This window comes from Callithrix jacchus, chromosome 3, assembly GCF_049354715.1.
Source record: "Callithrix jacchus isolate 240 chromosome 3, calJac240_pri, whole genome shotgun sequence".
Taxonomy (NCBI): Eukaryota; Metazoa; Chordata; class Mammalia; order Primates; family Cebidae; genus Callithrix; species Callithrix jacchus.
The window spans coordinates 114,523,495-114,543,270 of record NC_133504.1 but is presented as its reverse complement, the minus strand read 5'-3'; the positions used below and the strand labels follow the sequence as shown (position 1 = coordinate 114,543,270).

General features: G+C 41.3%; 1 pseudogene; it reads left to right on the top strand.

The window, feature by feature from the left end:
- The first annotated feature begins 7,230 nt into the window (after positions 1–7,230).
- Positions 7,231–13,723, top strand: LOC100412328 (aminomethyltransferase, mitochondrial-like; annotated as a pseudogene).
- Positions 13,724–19,776: the final 6,053 nt, after the last annotated feature.

Here is a 19,776-nt window from a genome sequence, read left to right as displayed (position 1 = left end):
CTTGCAAACAGGATGATGTGGAAGAGGAAGAAAAAAGGGAGGAGAGTTAGTTAAAGAGAGACACACTTGACCAGGTGCAGTGGTTCATGGCACTTTGGGAGGCCAAGACAGGCAGATCACTTGAGACCAGGAGTTCAAGACTAACCTGGCAAACATGGTGAAACCCCATCTCAAAAAAAAAAAAAAAAAAAAAAGCCAGATGCTAATGCTCTGAGATGACAGACTTTTGGAACTGTATATGTAAAGCCCACAGACCTTAACATTAGTGTGTTCAGCCTCATGACATTTCATTAGCTTATGGCTTCTTCTCCAGAAAACTTCCACCATTTCTTCATTAAGGAAGAGGAAGAGGGCAGTAAGAGATGATTTAAAAATAGTTGTGAACTACCAAGTCCTGTGGTTGAGGGTTGATTTTCTGATCTTTGACTACAGACATCGTATAAAGAACATGGTTGCCTCAGATCCACCAGATATCAGGAAGGGCTGATTTATTCACACTGTTTGACCAAACTGATTGCAACAGAGTGTGGACATGTTTTGCCTGAGTATGCCCTAAAACATTGGAAAGAAGCACCATATCCTGTCACCCTCCCTGAGGGCAAGGACACTCAGAGTTGAGAAATCTGAAGTTTAACCTGTGCTGGAGATGACTGATGTGACAAAGGATCTAGGACCTCATCTAATGAATTTCAAAGATTGCTGATATAAAATAGACCAAGAACAACTGTTGGTGTCCTGGTAGTAGAGCAGGGGACCCATTGTGAGACTCATCTTTGATCTCAGGAACACAAATCTTATTGGTGACTGTGGTGGCAAAAGAAATCTTCAATAATGAGGTCTGGAAATTCTGAATATTCTGTGCAAAGTATAAGAATTTCACAAGAGAGGACTTTGCTCAGAAGAGAAAGTGAACAGGCACCAAGTGGTAATTCACAGAAGTGTCATTTCCATGCTCTTAACTCTCAAGTCTGTTTTGAGATCAGGAAACATGGTGTCCTTATTCTCACTGTGTCCTCTGATTTGAAGACTGTGATTAAGGTGTCATTTATGACATGGTGAGCCATCTTGAGATATTTGAATAGCCTGACATCATGGGAACCCAGACCTATCTCTGGACTAATTATTGGGAGGGGATTGAGGGAAAGAATAATGACTGGGAGACAGAAATCTTTAAGATGTCTTTGAGTAGAAAAAATTTATCCTTCAATAAAGATGTCCATGTGTTTCTATTTGGCATGGATAATACCATATATTCTGTAACCCCAATTCTTTAGTATTTGCTCTTTGTGAAAACCTCCTCAGAAACAGAATGTGGATTTCACTAGATTGCATTTGGGGGATATAATTTTATAAGGCTATGAAAGACTGTCCCCTACTTTGTTTGCCACTTCTGTCAATAAGATCTCTATGTCTTGTTTCTCTCTTGTTCCCCCAAATAAAGCTGGGATTTCTGCCCAGCATACAAACCTCTAAGCAAGAAAGAAAGCTTTCTCTTAACCTTTGTCCCAAGCAAACAAACACACACACACACACACACACACAAACAAGCAAAAGAAAATACAAACTAGGAGTAGAGAGCTTTGGGACTTCTTAAGTACCATGACTAATAAAATATAAACATAACTGCTGTTTCCAGGGGGTTTACAATTAAAATGATAACATATATTGAAATTGTGTATCAGGCTAAAGACTATGCTAATTGGCAGGAATAGAATATTATTTACTTTTTTCAAAATTACAAGTACTGAAAAATTAAACCAATCCCTATGTTTTACTTACTACTTCTAATAAAGACTTGACGATCCTACATTAATTTAATAGTAATTTTAAGTACTGGATATGTTGATTTGCAATTGTTAGGGCAGACTGATATCAAGTGTTCATGTTGGTGTCTACATTACTAGAAATGATACAAAAATTAGGCTTTAATAAAATGAAGAAACAATTTTTTTGTTTATATGCACCTAACACAAACTGAGATCAATATGTGCAACCTATTTTTATTTTAAAAAAATATTAAAGACAGAATCTTGCTGTGTTGCCCAGGCTGGGCTTGAACTCCTGGGTTCAAGTGGTACTCCCACTTTGGTCTCCAAAAGTGCTGAGATTAGAGGCACGACTGGCCTAGGAAAACAAATTCTGAAAAAGTATGATAAGACAAATTCCTTGCCAGCAACTAAATTTTAGAAAACATAGGCTTTTATCTCAGGTAGCTTGGGATGGCAGAAACAAATTATCTTATTGTCTATTCTTGAAATATACACTAAGAAACCTATATTCACAAGAAGAACTCTTTTCAAAGGGGTAACAGTTCATAGAAACTTTATTATTGACTTACATTTAAAATATGAGCTGTAGGATTATTCTAGAATTTTATATCTGTTTTTATTTTATTTATTTATTTGTTTGTTTGTTTTTGGCTTGTTTTTGTTTTTGTTTTTTGAGACAGCATCTTACTCACTCTGCCACCTAGGCTGGAGTGCAGTGGCATGATCTTGGCTCACTATAGCGTCGGTCCCCCAGGCACAAACAATAGTTAGCCTCTTGCATAGCTGGGACTACAGGCACATGGCACCATGCCTGGCTAACTTTTGTATTGTTAGTAAAGATGGGGTTTTGCCATGTTGCCAAGGCTGGTCTCAAATTTCTGAGCTCATACAAACCTCCTGCCTTAGTCTCCCAAAATCCTAAGATTTCAGGCATGAGCTATCACGCTCAGCCTATTTTTATTTTCTTGACTGTAAAAGCATTCCATGACTCTCGAAGTCAACTAGTTTAAGTCTAATGAAGACCTGATAAAAGTTAAATATTCACCAAAATAAAAACAACTATTATTACCAAAATAACACTAATCTTTAAAAATCATTTCAAGAAGTTAAAATATCTACATAGCATCCCTGCAGGATGAGAGAAGTAGGGAATTAGTCACAAAATATTCAGCAGACAAACTTAAACAGGAAATTTTAAACTAGCTTTTAGAACCTAGGCTCAGAGGCAGTACTCAAGTGAGGTCCTGCTGCAGATGACAACTGCAAAAGAAAATGAAAATGGACTTTCTCCAAGTTGGACTCATTTATTTAACTGTTAACTCAGAAAGTAGAAGCAGTAGTGTTGACTCATACATAATTTGCAAAGAGTTGATAAATTGGGACAACAGCAGTGGGACAGCTTTATAGTTTCAAAGGCCTCTTAACATCTTCTTTGTTTGGAGTTCATCATCTTCACTAAGATAAATTGTCTTCAGACCAAATTATATAAGCCAATCTGCAATGGAACAAGCTGGAGGACATTTAGATTCACTAAGAAGTTCTCTAGAGAAAAGTGTTAGTTTGTTTAAAAGAAGTACTTTAAACTGAGGGAATTCATCACCACTAGACCAGTCCTACAAGAAATGTTTAAGACAGTCCTACATCTGGAAGTGAAAGGATAATGTCTACCATCAAGAAAATACACAAGAGTATAAAACTCACTGGCATAGGAGACACACAAATGAGAATGAGAAGGGAATCAAATGTTACCACTACAGAAAACCACCAAACCACAATGATAAATAATGAGACAGACAAAAGATCAACGAAACAATAAGTTGGTTCTTTGCAAAGATAAACAAAACATAAACTGCTAGCTAGATTAACCAAGAAAAGAAGAATAAGATCCAAAGAAACATAATCAGAAGTGGAAAAGGAGACATTACAACAGATAGCACAGAAATACAAAAGGTCCTCAGAGAGAACTATGAACAACTATATGCTTAAAAACCAGAAAACCTAGAGGAAATTGATTAAATACCAGGAAACACAACACCTTCTCAGATTGAACCAGGAAGAAATAGAAAACCTGAACAGACAAATAATGAGATTAAATCAGTCCTAAAAAGCCTCCCCACAAAGAAAAGCCCAGAACTTGACCACTTTACTGCTGAATTCTGTCAAGTTTATAAAGAACTAACACCAATTCTTCTAAAATCATTCCAAAAAATTAAAAGAGAGGAAAATCTTTCTAACTCATTCTGTAAGGCCAGCATTACTGATACTAAAACCAGAGAGGGACACAACAAAAAAAGAGAGAAAAATATCACTCAGAAACATAGATGTAAAAATCCTCATCAAAATACCAGCAAACTAAATCTAACAACACATCAAAAATGTAATATAACACAATCAAGTGGGATTTATCCCAGGAATGCAAAAAATGGTTCAACATAAGCAAATCGATAAATGTGATACATTACGTTAACCGAAGGAAGGACAAAAACCATATGATCATCTCAATAAACACAGAAAAAGCATTTGATAAGATTCAACATCCTTCATGATAAAAATTCTCAACAAGTTAGGCATAAAAGAAGCCTACCTCAAAATAATAAAGGCCGTATATGACAAACCCACAGCTAACACCATACCAACTGGAGAAAAGCTGAAAGCCTTTCTTTTAAGAAATGGAATGAGGCAATGATGCTCACCTTTACTATTCTTATTCAACATAGTGCTGGAAATCCTAGCCAGATCGATTAGGAAAAGAGGAAGAACTAAAGGCATACAAGTTGGAAAAGAAGTGAAAGTGTCCCTCTTTACAGAAGACATGGTCTTATACCTAGAAAAATCTAAGGACTCTACCAAAAACCTCTTAGAAATGATAATTAAATTCAGCAAAGCTGAAGGATACAAAACCAATATACAAAATCAGTAGTGTTTCTAGATATCATTAATTAACTAAAAAGAAATCAAGAAAGCAAGCCCGCATTTCCGCACACTTCCCCACCCAGGGCCACTCTGGCTACTCTGGCTACCCTGCACTTCCTTTGAGCTCCAGGCCCCTGCTAAGTTAGCGCCACCATGGTCTCCCTTTAGCTGCTAACATGATTATCTACCCAAACGTCATCAGCTACAGTATGTTCTCCAACATTTACAAGATTTGGGAGATTGGAGCCAGGCTATGTCTGGTGGTGGAAGGAAAGATGGTAAGTAGGACACAGGGTAACATTGATGACTTGCTCATTGGTGGAAAAGCCTCTGCTGAGGCCCCTAGGGCAAAGGTACCTAAAGCACAGTAATTACTGGTGTTGATATTGTCAGGAACCTCACTTACAGGAAACCAGCTTCACAAAAGAAGCCTACAAAAAGTACATCAACGGTTACATGAAATCAATCAAAGGCAAATTTTGAAAATAGAGACCAGAAAGAGTAAAACCTTCAGTGACAGAGGCTGCAGAACCGATCAAGCACGCCCTTGCTAATTTCAAAAACTCCACTTTATAGGTGAAAACATGAATCCAGATGGCATGGTTGCCCTACTGAACTACCATGAGGGTAGGTGACTTCATATGTGATTTTCTTTAAGGATGATTTAGAAATGGAAAGTGTTGCCAGGCGCGGTGGCTCACGCCTGTAATCCTAGCACTTTGGGAGGCTGAGGTGGGTGGATCGCCTGAGGTCAGGAGTTCCAAACCAGCCTGGCCATCATGGTGAAACCCCATCTTAAAAAAAAAAACAAAACAGAGAAATGGAAAGTGTTAACAAATTTGCAGTTATTATGGCTCTATCACCTGTCATCATAACTCGCTGTTGCTTGTCATCCATACAACACTGGTACTTAAGATGGACGGGACTGATATATCTCGAGCTCTTCATTTACTTTGACTGGGATTTACTTGGCGTGGAGGCACTATTTTTAAGAAAACTATGTCAGGTTGTCTAAAAATAAAATGTACTTTAAACTGAAAAAAAAAATCCCATTTATAATAGCTAAATAAATAAATAAATAACATACCTAGCAATAAAGTGAACTAAGGAGGTGAAAGACTTCTACAGGATAACTATAAAATACTGAAGAAAGAAATTGAAGAGGACACAGAAACAGAACAACATACCATGCTCATGGATCAGAAAAATTAATATTGCTAAAATGACCATACTACCAAAGCAATCTCAGATTCAATGCAATTCCTATCAAAATACCACGACATTCTCTTCAGAAATAGAAAAAACAAAACCCTAAATTGGTATGGAACCACAGAAGACTCCGTACAGCCAAAGCAATACTGAACAAAAATCATGCTGGAAGCCTCACACTACCTGACTTCAAAATATACTGCAAAGCTATGGCAGCCAAAACAACATGCTGCTGGTATACACATAAACATATAGAACAACGAACCCAGAAACACATCTACGTATTTACAGCAAACTGATTTTGACAAAGGCACCAAGGATGTAAGCATATGTATGCACACACACACACACACACACACACACACACACACACTGAAATACTATTTGGTCATTAAAGAAAAAAAAGAAATCCCATCATCTACAGCCAAATGAATGGAACTGAAGGTCATTATGTTAAATAAAATAAGCCAAACACGCAAAGACAAATATCACATGTTCTCATCCATATGTGGGAATAAAAAAGGTGATGTCACAAAGGTAGAGAGTAAAATGACAGTTACTGAAGGCTGAGGAGGGTAGTGGGCAGGGGGATGAAGAGAAGTTGGTTAATGGGTTCAAAGATACATCTCGACAGAAGGAATAAGTTCTAGTATTTGAAAGCAGAGTAAAGTCACTACAGCTAACAATAATTTATCATATATTTCAAAATAGCTAGAATATTTGAAATCTTCCCAACACAAAGAAATGACAAATGTTTGAATTGATGGATATCCTAATATCCTGATTTGATCATTATACATTGTATGCATGTATCAAAATATCACTCATTTCTATAATTTGTATAATTATTATGTATCAATGAAAATATTCCTGGAATCTTAAAAAGAAGTCCTTTCAAAAGCCAGTGAGGGTAAAGGGTAAGAACAAGGTCAGACTCAAGCAACAGAAGATAGTTACAGAATTACTGTACATCATTCTGGAGAAGAAGCCATGTTGTTCCTAAGAGGGAAAAGAGGTGGAAAAGAAGGGAAGAGAAAAAGTTGGTTAAGAAGAAGAGAAGCAAGCAAGAGGGTAGAATGTAGGGCCAGTCCAGTGGCTGTGGTCTGAATGTGTGCCCCAAAATAATATGTTGAAACTTAATCGCCAATATAGAATATCAAGGGGTGTGCTCTTCAGGAAGTGATTAAGTCATGGGGGCTCTGTTCTTGTGAATGGGATTTAAACCTTATAAAAAAGCCTTCACACAGTATTTGCCCATTTTGCTCTTCCGCCTTCCACCACATGAAGACACAGTATTCAAGGCTCCATCTTGGAAGCTGAGACTGAGCCTTCAATAGACATGGAACCTGCTGGTGCTTTGATCTTGGACTTCCCAGTTTCCAGAGCTGTGAGTAGTGAATGCATGTTCTTATAAATTACCCAGTCTCAGGTGTTTTGTTAGCTGCAAGACTAAGACACTAGTCCCTAATATTTATGAGTTTTGGCCTGTTCATAGTGGCCAATTAGGTCAATTCCACGTTTTCAGTGACATCATGTGGATAGTGCGAAATCATCGATGGGTATTTATATGACATAAATTGGCAAATGCTATAAATCAGGGCTCACCAATGTCATCCTTCCTCAGAGAGCCTGTTTCCCTCAACACCTCTAGGTCTGGGGCAAGAGACCTAGAAGTCAACATAACATTGGTCTGAATATTTATTTATTTCGAGACAGAGTCTTGCTTTGTCACCCAGACTGGAGTGCAGTGGCACAATCTCGGCTCACTACAACCTCTGTCTCCCATGTTCAAGTGATTCTCCTGCCTCAGCTTCCTGAGTAACTGGGATTACAGGTGCCCACCACCATGCCCGGCTAATTTTTTTTTTTTTTTGTATTTTTAGTAGAGCCAGGCTTTCACCATGTTGGCCAGGCTGGTCTTGAACTCCTGACCTCAAGTGACTTGCCTGCCTCGGCCTCCCAAAGTGCTGGGATTACAGGTGTGGGCCACCGTGCTCAGCCAGGTCAAAATATTTATAACAAACTGTTAAATAAAATATGTTCTACCCTCAATTCCTGACAAACATATTTTATAATGACCTGGAAGGGCAGGTTCATGTTTAGAATTCTCAGACTCCTTGGGGTCTCCAGATGATGAAGATAGCTGGCTCCCTGGCTGCCCATGCCTGGTCTGTAGACAGTTCCTCTTTTACTTCTACCTATGCCACATCCGACACTGCAAAGAGCCTTGTGGACATGTGTGGACACCTAGTGCTGCATAGCTAAGTTCTAACCATGCCCACTTCATAACATATGTGTCCCCTGGGCATCCCTAGCCACTAGACTTGTGTACTCCAGCTCTGCAGTCTGCCCTTGGGAGGAATTAATCAGGAAAGAGACCTGTAAATAGGTGATTTGGGCAGATAATTCTGGGGTCTCAGGCACCCAGACGTAGATGAATAGTATTCCATTGTGTAGCTCACCGGGTAATATGGGCATTTTAACAACTTTGATCCTTCCAGTCCATGAGCATGAGATATCCTTCCATGTATTTGTGTCTTCTTCTAAATGAATTTTTTATAGTTTTCAGTGTACTGATTTCTGTGTGTTGATTTTGGATCCTACAACTTTACTATATTTGTTTATCTAAACAGTTTTTTGGTGGAGTCTCTGGGGTTTTCTATGTATAAGGACATGTTATTTGCAAACAGGCATAATTTAACTTGCTTTCTTATTTGGGGGATGTCTTTTATTTCTTCCTCTTGACTAACTGCCGTAGCTAGGATTTCCATTACTATGTTGAGTAGAGGTGGCAAGAATGGACATCTTTGTCTTGTTCTGATCTTAGATGAAAGGCTTTCCATTTTCACTGTAGTGTATATTAGCTGTGAACAAAGCCTGTATTTTAAAACACCTGTTAGATTCTTACTGGGAGATGTTGAAGGCCTCTAAATGTAAGAGGTAGGGTAGGTCTTTGTGTCGTTGTCCTCCAAACCCACTAAATGTTGGCATGTTACCCTGGTATCCAGCCCTAGATGGAATTCTGCTACTTCTGTCATTATTAGCAAGCAGGCATCCTGTTCTTACAAGCTCAGCTCAGTCCTTTAGGCACTGTAACAGCTGGGATGAGGAAAAGCTGCTGTAATAATAACAGACTTGTTTAAAGCAACAGCCCCAGGTGAGTGTTCCAAGGTGGCAGGTGATCTGCTTCATGAGCCACTCAGGGGCTCAGGTTCCTTCCAACATGATTCTGCACCACTCTCTGGGTCTTTTGCTGTCTGCATAGCAAGGTTTTAGCCAACCAAATGGCAAGAAGGGAACAAGAACTCAGAAGAGGCGTATTCATATTCTTAAGGTGTAAGCCAACAATCTAGGTATACATTCTTCTACTCACATGCCATCAGGTGAAACTTAGCCACAGGACTACAGCTATCTGTTAGGTAAGCTGAGTGGTGTAGCCAAGCACCTAGGAAGAAGGGAAGAATGGACTATTTGGTTGAAAACCACTTGTCTCATTGGCACATTGCCAAGTATCTTGCATGAAAGAATTAATCAAGGAAGATGCAATAATATTCTAGAGGCAAGTTAAGCTCACTTACTATTCGGAATAGGTAGCAGAATCTTCAGGTCCAAATCAGAACCTGAGCCACTAAGACCACTTCAAAAGATATAGATAGGCCATTGGGCTCATAAATTTTATGCACTCCTATACATATAAGGGCACAGATTCTTCTATAGTACTCATCCACATATTTTATTTTTTTAATTTAAGTTTATTTATTTATTAATTATTATTTTTTGAGACGGAGTCTTACTCTGTCGCCCAGGCTGGAGTGCAGTGGCGTGATCTCAGCTCACTGTAACCTCTGCCACCCCGGTTGAAGCGATTCCCCTGGCTCAGCCTCCCAAATAGCAGGGATTACTGGCACCTGCCACCACACCTGGCTAATTTTTATAGTTTTAGTAGAGATGGGGTTTTACTATCTTGGCCAGGCTGGTCTTGAATTCCTGACCTCGTGATCTACCTGTCTCGGCCTCCCAAAGTGATAGGATTACACGTGTAAGCCACCATGCCTGGCCTAAGTTTATTTTTTTAGAGATGAGGTCTTGCAATGTTGCTCACAGGACTCAAACTTCTGGGCTTGGCTAGGCATGGTGGTTCACTCCTATAAGCCCAGCATTTTGGGAGGCCAAGGTAGGAGGATCGCTTGAGGCCAGGAGTTTGAGACCAGCCTGGGCAACAAAGCAAGATGCCATCTCTACAAAACAATAACAAACAAATAAACAAAAAACACCTGTGCTTAAGGAATTCTCCCACCTCAGCCACCTGAGTAGAATCACACACACATGTCACTGTGCCTGGCTAATCCATATATGTTAAACACCACACATTTTGTCAACTAAAAAGCATTTCTATCGTTTTGAAAGTATATTAACAACTAGTACATTGAGATAGCAATAGTCAAACCAATTGTAATAGGTCCTCTGGAACATGGAGACCTGAGAAAAACATTTCAAACCTATCCTGGAGATTATACTCCTGGTTAGGGGACTTCAAAGGCTGAATTACTATCTCTAGATTAAAATTAACAAACAGCCGGGAGCAGTGGCTCACATCTGTAATCCCAGCACTTTGGGAGGCTGAGGTGGGCAGATCACAAGGTCAAGAGATTAAGACCATCCTCGCCTACACGGTGAAACCCCATCTCTACTAAAAATACAAAAATTACCTGCGCATGGTGGTGTGTGCCTGTAGTCCCAGCTACTTGGGAGGCTGAGGCAGGAGAATGGCTTGAACCTGGGAGGCAGAGGTTGCAGTGGGCCAAGATTGTGCCACTGCACTGCACTCCAACCTGGTGACAGAGTGTGACTCTGTCTCCAAAAAAAGAAAAAAAAAAGTAACAAACAAACATATTGTCCAGGCCCTTGATGCATGTTGAAAACATTCACACACACAAACACACACACACACACACACACACACACACACATATACACATGCATGCAAATGCACACACATGTGCATACACACATGCACACATATATACAAACATGCAAATATATAAACACATGCACATACATATATATGTACACACATACACACACACACACACACACACACACACACACACAGGAAATATAGAAAACTAGGCCCCAGAATAGAGATGATTATTATCAGGTAGGGTCTATTTTGTGCAGGTATCAACATATAAATATTCCCAGAGTAATTTCGTAATTCAGGATTTCGTGAAGATGACAAAAGAAGTAAAGAATGACTGCACCTGTTCTGAATTTTACCCGATTCTAGAGTCCTAATGTCAGTAGCTACTTCTTCCTTTCTAAGGCACTGACAGTAACAATTAACTACTGTGGTCTGGGGACTATTTCCAGAATGGCCTGGATCCTCTTTTTGCCATCCTATACTGCTCTCACACCACACTGTTTGAGATGTCTACTTCCCCCACCTGGGCTCTTATTATAAATGAAAGTAGTTTTTTTTTTTGCTTTCGTCCTGGCTTAGAATATGCCCTTCAACTACTGAGTCTTTAGCAATTCCTTTGCATCTGATCGCAGAAGCAATTGAAAATTGCAATATAGGCCAAGAGCGGTGGCTCACGCCTGTAATCCCAGAACTTAGGGAGGCAAGGCGGGAGGATCACCTGAGGTCGTGAGTTTGAGACCAGCCTGACCAACATGGAGAAACCCCGTCTCTACTAAAAATACAAAAATTGTCCGGACGTGGTGGCACATGCCTGTAATCCCAGCTACTTGGGAGGCTCAGGCAGAAGAATCACTTGAACCTGGGAGGTGGAGGTTGCAGTGAGCCGAGATTGTGCCATTGCACTCCAGGCTGGGCAACAAAAGCAAAAACTCCTTCTCAAAAAAAAAAAAAAAAGAAAAAGAAAAAGAAAATGGCAATATAACTGCAATTGCCTTGCTGTGAAAAGGCAATATAACTATGGTTGAAAGCAAAGACTCTTTTAGTTTCCTTATCTGAATAATGAGTTGGCAGATGTAAAGTGCTTAGGACAGCACCTGGCACATAGTAAGTAGTGATCTGTGAGTGCCAGATATTATCATTTCCCTATTATGTGTTTCTCCCAATGAACCTGTAGATCATGGGACTTTGAATCTTCACTTTATTTTGTTTTAATTCATTTATTAATTGTTTTAAAAAAGAGACAGAGTCTCACTCTGTTGCCCAGGTTGGAGTACAGTGAAGCAATCGTAGCTCACCATAACCTCAAACTCCTGAACTCAAGCTATCTTCCCACCTCAGCCTCCCGAGTAGCTAGGACTACAGGCATTCATCACCTCACTCAGCTAATTTTTTAGTTTTTGTACAGATGAGGTCTTCCTATGTGTCCAGGTTGGTCTTGAACCCCTGACCTCAAGGGTTCATCCTGTCTTGGCCTCCCAAAGCTCTGGCATTATAGGTGTGAGCTACTGTGGCTGGCCTCCACTTTATTTTAAGAAGGAAACCTCAGATAAATACTCTTACACTTTAACTGTCACTCTTGACACTACCCCTCCACTAGATAACTGCGGGAACAGGGTCAGATGGCTGCTGGGGTCGTTTTGAAACTTGACACGAATAAGCCTGTGATGCCAGAATTAAAAAAAAAAATACTTTTCTCTTGCTCTTTATCTGCTGTCTGTCTTTTAGATATTTAACTATCGAGTCTTCCTACATAAAGGAATAAATAGGGGTTTAAAAAAAAGAGCTGCAATAATTTTTGTAAAGGAAAAGTGCTCATTGGGCAGCTGCTGAAAGAAAGTCTAAAGGGAAGTTTCCCACCTCCTGTGCATTAAATTTTCCCTTTAATAACTGTAGTTTTTGCTGGTGTTTAAATATTCTAAGAACTGCTCTCCCAGCGTGTGTGGCAGAGTGGTAGCCTCTGTACACCATCTGCATCCGTCAGAGGCGACAATGCAGTGGGCTGTGGGCATGGTGGCCCATCAGGTTTTCTCCTGCAGGCATTTGTTCCAGCCTTGTGTCATCTGCTTAGCTGCAGACCCAGATATGTGGTGGTGACCTGGTGAAACTGATTCAAAATCTAGAGGCTGGAGTTACTGCAGAGCTAAGGCCAAACCAGAGGACACTGCTGCTGTTTACCAATGAGGCTGGAGACATTTTAGATGACTTGATTGTGACCAGTACTTCTGAAGGGCACGTGTATGTGATGACAAACACTGGCTGCTAGAAAAAAAGACTTGGCCTTCATGGAGGACAAGGTCAGAGAACTTCAGAGCCAGGGTAGAGATGTGGGGCTGGAGGTGGCAGATACTGCTCTCCCACCCCTGCAAGGCCTCCCTGTGGCTCAAGTGCTAGAGGCTGGCGTGGCAGTTGACCTCAGGAAACTGCCCTCGTGACTAGTGCTGTGATGGAGGTGTTTGACATGTCTGGCTGCAGCCTTACCCACTGCGGCTACACAGAAGAGGATGGCATGGACATCTCAGTGCCAGCAGCAAGGGCAGTTCACCGGGCATCAGCTCTTCTGGAAAACCCAGAGACAAAGGGGGCAGGGCTGGCAGCGTGGGCCTGGAGGCAGGCCTCTGAGTGTACGGGAGTGACACTGGTGAACACACTACCCCTGTGGAGAGCAGCCTCAGTGGGATATTTGGGGAAGTGCCAATAAGCTGCTATAGACTTCCCTGGAGCCAAGGTTACTGCTCCCAGCTGAAGGGAAAGTGCAGTGGAGGAAGGTGGCATTGATGTATGACGGGGCTATGATGTGGGTGGATAGTCCCACCTGAGCATCGAGGGTCCCATGATTAGTACTGTGACCAGTGGCTGTCCCTTGCCCTACCTGAAGAAGAATGTGGCGATGGGTTATGTGCCCTGCCAGTAGTCAGCCAGGACAATGCTGCCGGGAGTGGTGCGGCGGAAGCAGCAGAGGGCCGCAGGAAGCAAGGGCCCTTTGTGCCCATTAACTGCTCTACCCTCTCGTGAGGATGGCTCAGGGCAGGGACATCCCTCCAGGAATCTTGCCCTAGAAAGCATCCTACAAGGGCTTAGGCAGGAGGCTGAGGCAGAACTCACAGCGGGTGGGCAGCTAAGGGGGAGGTTGGTTCTAGTTGTCTGGTTTTGGGGCCATACCACCTACTCTCCCCACCAAGCTCCCGGGCCCTGTTTTTGAGTGACAGACCAGCCCATTCAATGTCTTCTGTCAGTCCATGATCCCACTGACCCATTCTTGTCTGCAGGAGGGAAATGAGAAGCTCCGGTTCTGCCATCTCTTCCACTCTGCCAGGGGCCGGCTGTGGAACAAAAGCTTACAGTTGTGGGGACTGTAAAACCTGCCCCACCGACCTCACCTTGGTTATTTGCATTGCAAAAAGTTATTACAATGGGCAGTGTGGGCTCAGGCCACCCCCTCCAGTTTGCATTCCATAAATGCAAAGTGTCCCTACCATGAGTCAGGAATTTCTCCTGACTGACTCACAGTGGGGCTGCTGTAAACTTGGGAATGGCTGAAGGAACAGACACACTCTTCCACACTCCCCTGTTGGTCTGGCCTGCTGTCCAGAAGCAAACCATGGCAGGCTCCCCACCTGTTCTATGCCGCAGGACTGCTGGAGGACAGGCTGGGCTTCCTCCTGGACTCACCTTATCCTGGGTTGATCTTCACCCCTGGTACCCATTAATGGCCTCCACTGAATCCTGAAAAAAAGTTAAACAAACTTCCTACTTAAAAGTAAATATTCTGTTACAGCCGCATCACCCTGAGTGTGCCTGAGCTTGTCTGATCTCAGAAGCTAAGCAGGGTTGGGCCTGGTTAGTGGATGGGAGACCGCCTGGGAATACTGGGTGCTGTAGGTCAAAAATATATGTTTTTCTAAAAATTCTGAGGAAATTACTATTATTGTTGTTATTATTTTGAGACAGGGTCTCACTCTGTCACCCAGGCTGCAGTGTAGTGGCACAATCATGGCTCACTGCAGCCTCACCCTCCCAGGCTCAAGCGAACCTCCCACCTCAGCCCTGAAAGCAGCTGGGACTATAAGCATGAGCCACCACACCTGGCTAATTTTGTGTTTTTTATAGAGATGGAGCCTCATCATGTTGCCCAGTTTGGTCTTGAATTCCTCAAGTGAACTTCCTGCCTCTGCCTCCCAAAGTGCTGGGATTATAGGCATGAGCCTCCACACCCCCCACAAAATTATTTTTAACTCAGGTTTGTTTACAAAGAAAATGTATGACTGACCTTATGTAGTTCTGGGCCGTGAGGCTGCCTCAGTGAACTCTGCATCTATTGAGCTTATGGTAAATGTTCCACCATCTTCTGACTGGAATCCAAACTAATGGCCAAATAATATGTAGACTTGAAAGTAGGTATGCTTTACAAAAGAGTTACACTTAGGTTAACACACGTGATTCTATCCTAAAGTAAAGCCAAAAGTCTCCCTTGTCTGTTTAATAGACTCAAAATAGTAAAGATAAAATCTGAGCAAATCATCATGCTGTTTTGTTGTCCTCCCTTCCAAACAATGCAGCCCCTGAGTGGTGGCTGGATTGCTGGATTCTGGAGGTGCTGGTTTGCCCGGGATTTTCACAGTTGAGTGCAGAAACTCCCATGCCCTGGCAAACCAGGAGGCTTGGTTGCCCTAGCTGGGGGATAAGCGGGCCTTGCCTGCCCACCTAGAAAGGTCTGAGTTTATCAGTAGTACAGTAGCCTCATAAACAAACAGGTACCAGATACAGCTTCCTAGAAGGCTGTTTTCTTAGAGGAGAAAAGACAAGATAATCGTCACCCCTCAAATGATAAATCTGCCACTGGATTTAGTTGCCTTGTGCTTCCCTCATCACTCACACTGTGGTGGGTGTCAGCTGGAGTTCCAGGCCTTCCAGACCAGGGTTGGGGTTTTTTTTCACCTTGTGCCCCAAGGAAGTAAAATAGATTAACAGTCAAGAGTGAAGGCTGTGACTCCTGACCACCTATGGTCAAATCCCGCCTTTCTAAGGAGTGGTGGCTTTTAGGCTGGTTGTGGTGGCTCACGCCTGTAATCCAAGTACTTTGGAGGCCAAGGAGGATGGATCACCTGAGGTAGGGAGTTCAAGACCAGCCTGACCAACATGGTGGAACCCTGTCTTAAAAAAAAAAAAAAAGAAAAGAGAGAAAAAGGAGTGGTGGCTTTATAATTGTCAACTTGGCTAGACTGAACTACATGTCCCAGAATTCTCCTGCCAACATGGCTCTGGTTAGGGTGGACCACCGGAGACATTCTTCAATCAAGACCCTCTGCATCTGTAAATTTATTAAGCCCAAAAACTAGGTAAAAGGCTGTGACTTTCCACTATAACGATGCAAGCTACATTTTTGGCTACCTATCCATTTTGTTGCTAGGAACGCTGTGATCAATTACCACCAAAGATCTTTGTGTGCTAAGCCAACTGGTTAGCAATATATTCCTGCTGCCCTGTTTTGTAAATACGCCTGGTTGTTTTCCTGGAACATGCTGGGGGGTGGCCGTGCAGGTTGCACATGGTAAATCCAGTCCTACCTGCCTATCTCCCTAAGCCTTTGGAGTCTCTCTTCCACATTGTGACAGGAACGTTCTCTAGTAAGTGTGCTCATATGAATGAATCTGCTTGGTTCATCCCTGTTTCAAGGCTGATACACTTGCTTTTCCTCCTTCCTGGAACTCTCTTCCATCAGGTATTCACATAGCTTCCTCCAACACATCAATTAAACGTCCGTTCAACTGTCAATCAGAAATCCTTCCTTGGCACACTGTCAGAAATAGCCTCCTTTCCCTATAGCTCAGCTCTCTTTCACCAGGCTGTAGTTTTCTTTATAACAACTTACCACTATGTTATATTATTTAAAGTAGCATGTATATTTATTTACCTACAGAGTTATTCACTTATTATTAAAATGCAATTCTAGGAAGGCAGGGACATGTCTCATTCATTGAGGTGTCCTCAGAACCTAGAATAGTGTATGGCGTATAACAGATACTTGATCAATATTGATTAACTGAAGGACTGTAGATGTCAGAAAAGAACTGGTTTTCCCAGAACACAACTCCATATGCAGGCGCATCTACAGCAATTAAATGTTAGCCCCTAACTTAATTAGGATGGCAACAATATGATTGTGTTTTGATTATTCTCACCCTAAGTTGGTAAAAATGACTTCCATTCATTTTTTTAAAATTGTGGTATAGTTAGCATACGGTAAAATTCACCTTTTGTGTGTGGGTACAATCCTAAGAGTTTTGGCAAATGCTTATAACTATGTATAACCATTGCAGTCAAGATATAGAACAATTCCATCATCCTCCGAAATCTCCTCCTTCCCTTTTGTAGTCAGACACTCCTCTGACCTCCAGTCCCTGGCAGCCACTGATCTGTTTTCTGTCCTTATACTTTTGCTTTTTTCAGATTATCACACAAATGGAATCACGTAGTACATAGTTTTTTGGGTCTGCCTTCCTTCACCTAGCATAATGCATTTGAGACTCATGCATTTTGCTACATATATCAGCTGTCTGTTCCTCTTTATTCCTGAATAGTATTTCATTTTATATATATATATATATATATATATATATATATATATACACCATATTTTGTTTATTCTTACACCAGTTGAAGGATATTAAAGTTTTTTTTTCCAATTTGGGATTATAATGAATCAAAGTATTATTAACATTCATGGACAGGTTTTTGTGTGAACATAAGTTTTCTTTCCTCATGGGTAAATACCTAGGAGTGATTTTGCTGGGTTATATACTCAATGCATAGTCAATGATAAGAAATTGTCATACCAGGCTGAGCACAGTGGCTAACCCCTGTAATCGCAGCACTTTGGGAGGCTGAGGTGGGTGAATCACTTGAGGCCAGGAGTTCAAGACCTACCTGGCCAACACGGTGAAACCCCGTCTCTACTAAAAATTAGCCAGGTGTGGTGACAGGCACCTATGGTCCCAGCTACTTGGGAGGCTGAGGCAGGAGAATTGCTTGAACCTGGGAGGTGGAGGTTGCAGTGAGCCAAGATCATGTCACTGCACACCAGCCTGGGTGACAGAGCAAGAATCTGTCTTAGAAAAAAAATTGCCAAATTGTTTTCCAAGGTGACAGTACCATTTTGCATTTCTACTGGCAATGTGTAAGAGTTCCAGTTACTCTACATTTTTACCACCATTTGCTATAATGTGGAATGGCTGTGGACTATGGAAACAAGACTAGAAATCTGGCCTTCTTGTTACTTGAATCGTCTTGATTCATCCCTCTGTCAAGGTTTGTGCACTTGCTGTTCCAGCTCCTTGGAACACGTTCTCATAGGTTAGTGTAACTTCCATTCACATTTTATTTTAAAGGAGAGCCTATCTATGCACACATAAAGACCAGCTAAAAACAGAATGAAGAAAATCAGAAACATGAATACATGGATGAGGAAAAATTACAAAATTGTATGCCTTTTCCCTACATTCTTCCATGTGTCAGAGATCTTAACAATTTTCAATTAGTAATTAATCTGTGCTAAAAACTTTTTTATTTGTAACATGTTTTTAAGTGGATTTGTTTAAAATATTCAGTATATATATTGGCCAGGCACAGTAGTTCATGCCTGTAATCCCAGCGTTTTGGGAGGCCAAGGCAGGCAGATCATCTGAGGTCAGGAGTTCGAGAACAGCCTGGCCAACCTGATGAAACCCCATCTCTACTAAAAATACAAAAATTAGTCAGGCGTGGTGGCATGCGCCTGTAATCCCAGTTACCTGGGAGGCTGAGACACGAGAATCCCTTGATCCCTGGAGACAGAGGTTGTAGTGAGCTGATATCATACCACTGCACTCCAGACTGGGTGACAGAGTGAGACTCTGTCTCAAAAAATAAAATACATAAACTAGAACACTCAGTGTTTATTTTTATCCGTATTTTAAACATACTGATCAGAGCCATAAACTTCCATAAGTTTATATTAAAGCCATAACACTTTCGTAAGTGTTAAAGCCACAAAGCTTTAACACGTTAACACTTGCCTCTCTTCAGGGAAATGACGTAAACTGAGAGCAATTTACGTTTATGGGGCATTTTTGCAATGGGACATGACCTCTGATCCCAATAATTCTTTCACAGATGCTGTGTTGATATTTCTATTGCTTAAGTATAAAGGAAGTAAAAGTCATGATTAGTTCATTTTGTTACTATGCCAATGCTGTCTAAGAAAAACAATAATTACTAACTTGAATTTTTAAGAATGTTGAAGATTTTTAAACTACTAGGAAAACAAATAGAAATCTAGTTAACATTTGCATGCATTTCTTTACACTGAATTTATACTTTATTAGTGGGTATGATATTCCTTTATATTTTATTATTTTTTTATAAATAATAATATAAAAATTATTCAGCTGTCACCCAGGCTGAAATGCAGTGGCACCATCTTGACTCACTACGACCTCTGCTTTCCAGGTTCCAGCAATTCTCCTTCCTCAGCCTCCCAACTAGCTGGGATTACAGGTGCACACCACCACGCCTGGCAAATTTTTGTATTTTTATTAGAGACAGGGTTTCATCATGTTGGCCAGGCTGGTCTCCAACTCCTGACCTCAAGGGATCCGCCTGCCTCTTCCTCCCAAAGTGCTGGGATTACAGGTGTGAGCCACTGTAGCTGGCGGGATAGCCCTTTTAAAATTCATCTATAATTTTTACAAGTTCTCCACTTTTTTTGCCCCTGCCCTCCCCCCACCCCTCTAAATTGACACCATTTAAGAAACTCAGGCTTAGAAACTGAATGTTAAAATTGTTTTTCTAAAATAGAACCTTAAAAATCAGCTTCTTCTTAAGTGAATAGTTCCTCATACATGGTTTCTGGAAAGGTAAGTCCTTTGGAGAAGAAAGAGTGCTAAAAATGCCTGAAAGCAATGAATCACGTACTGTGCTGTTAAAAGC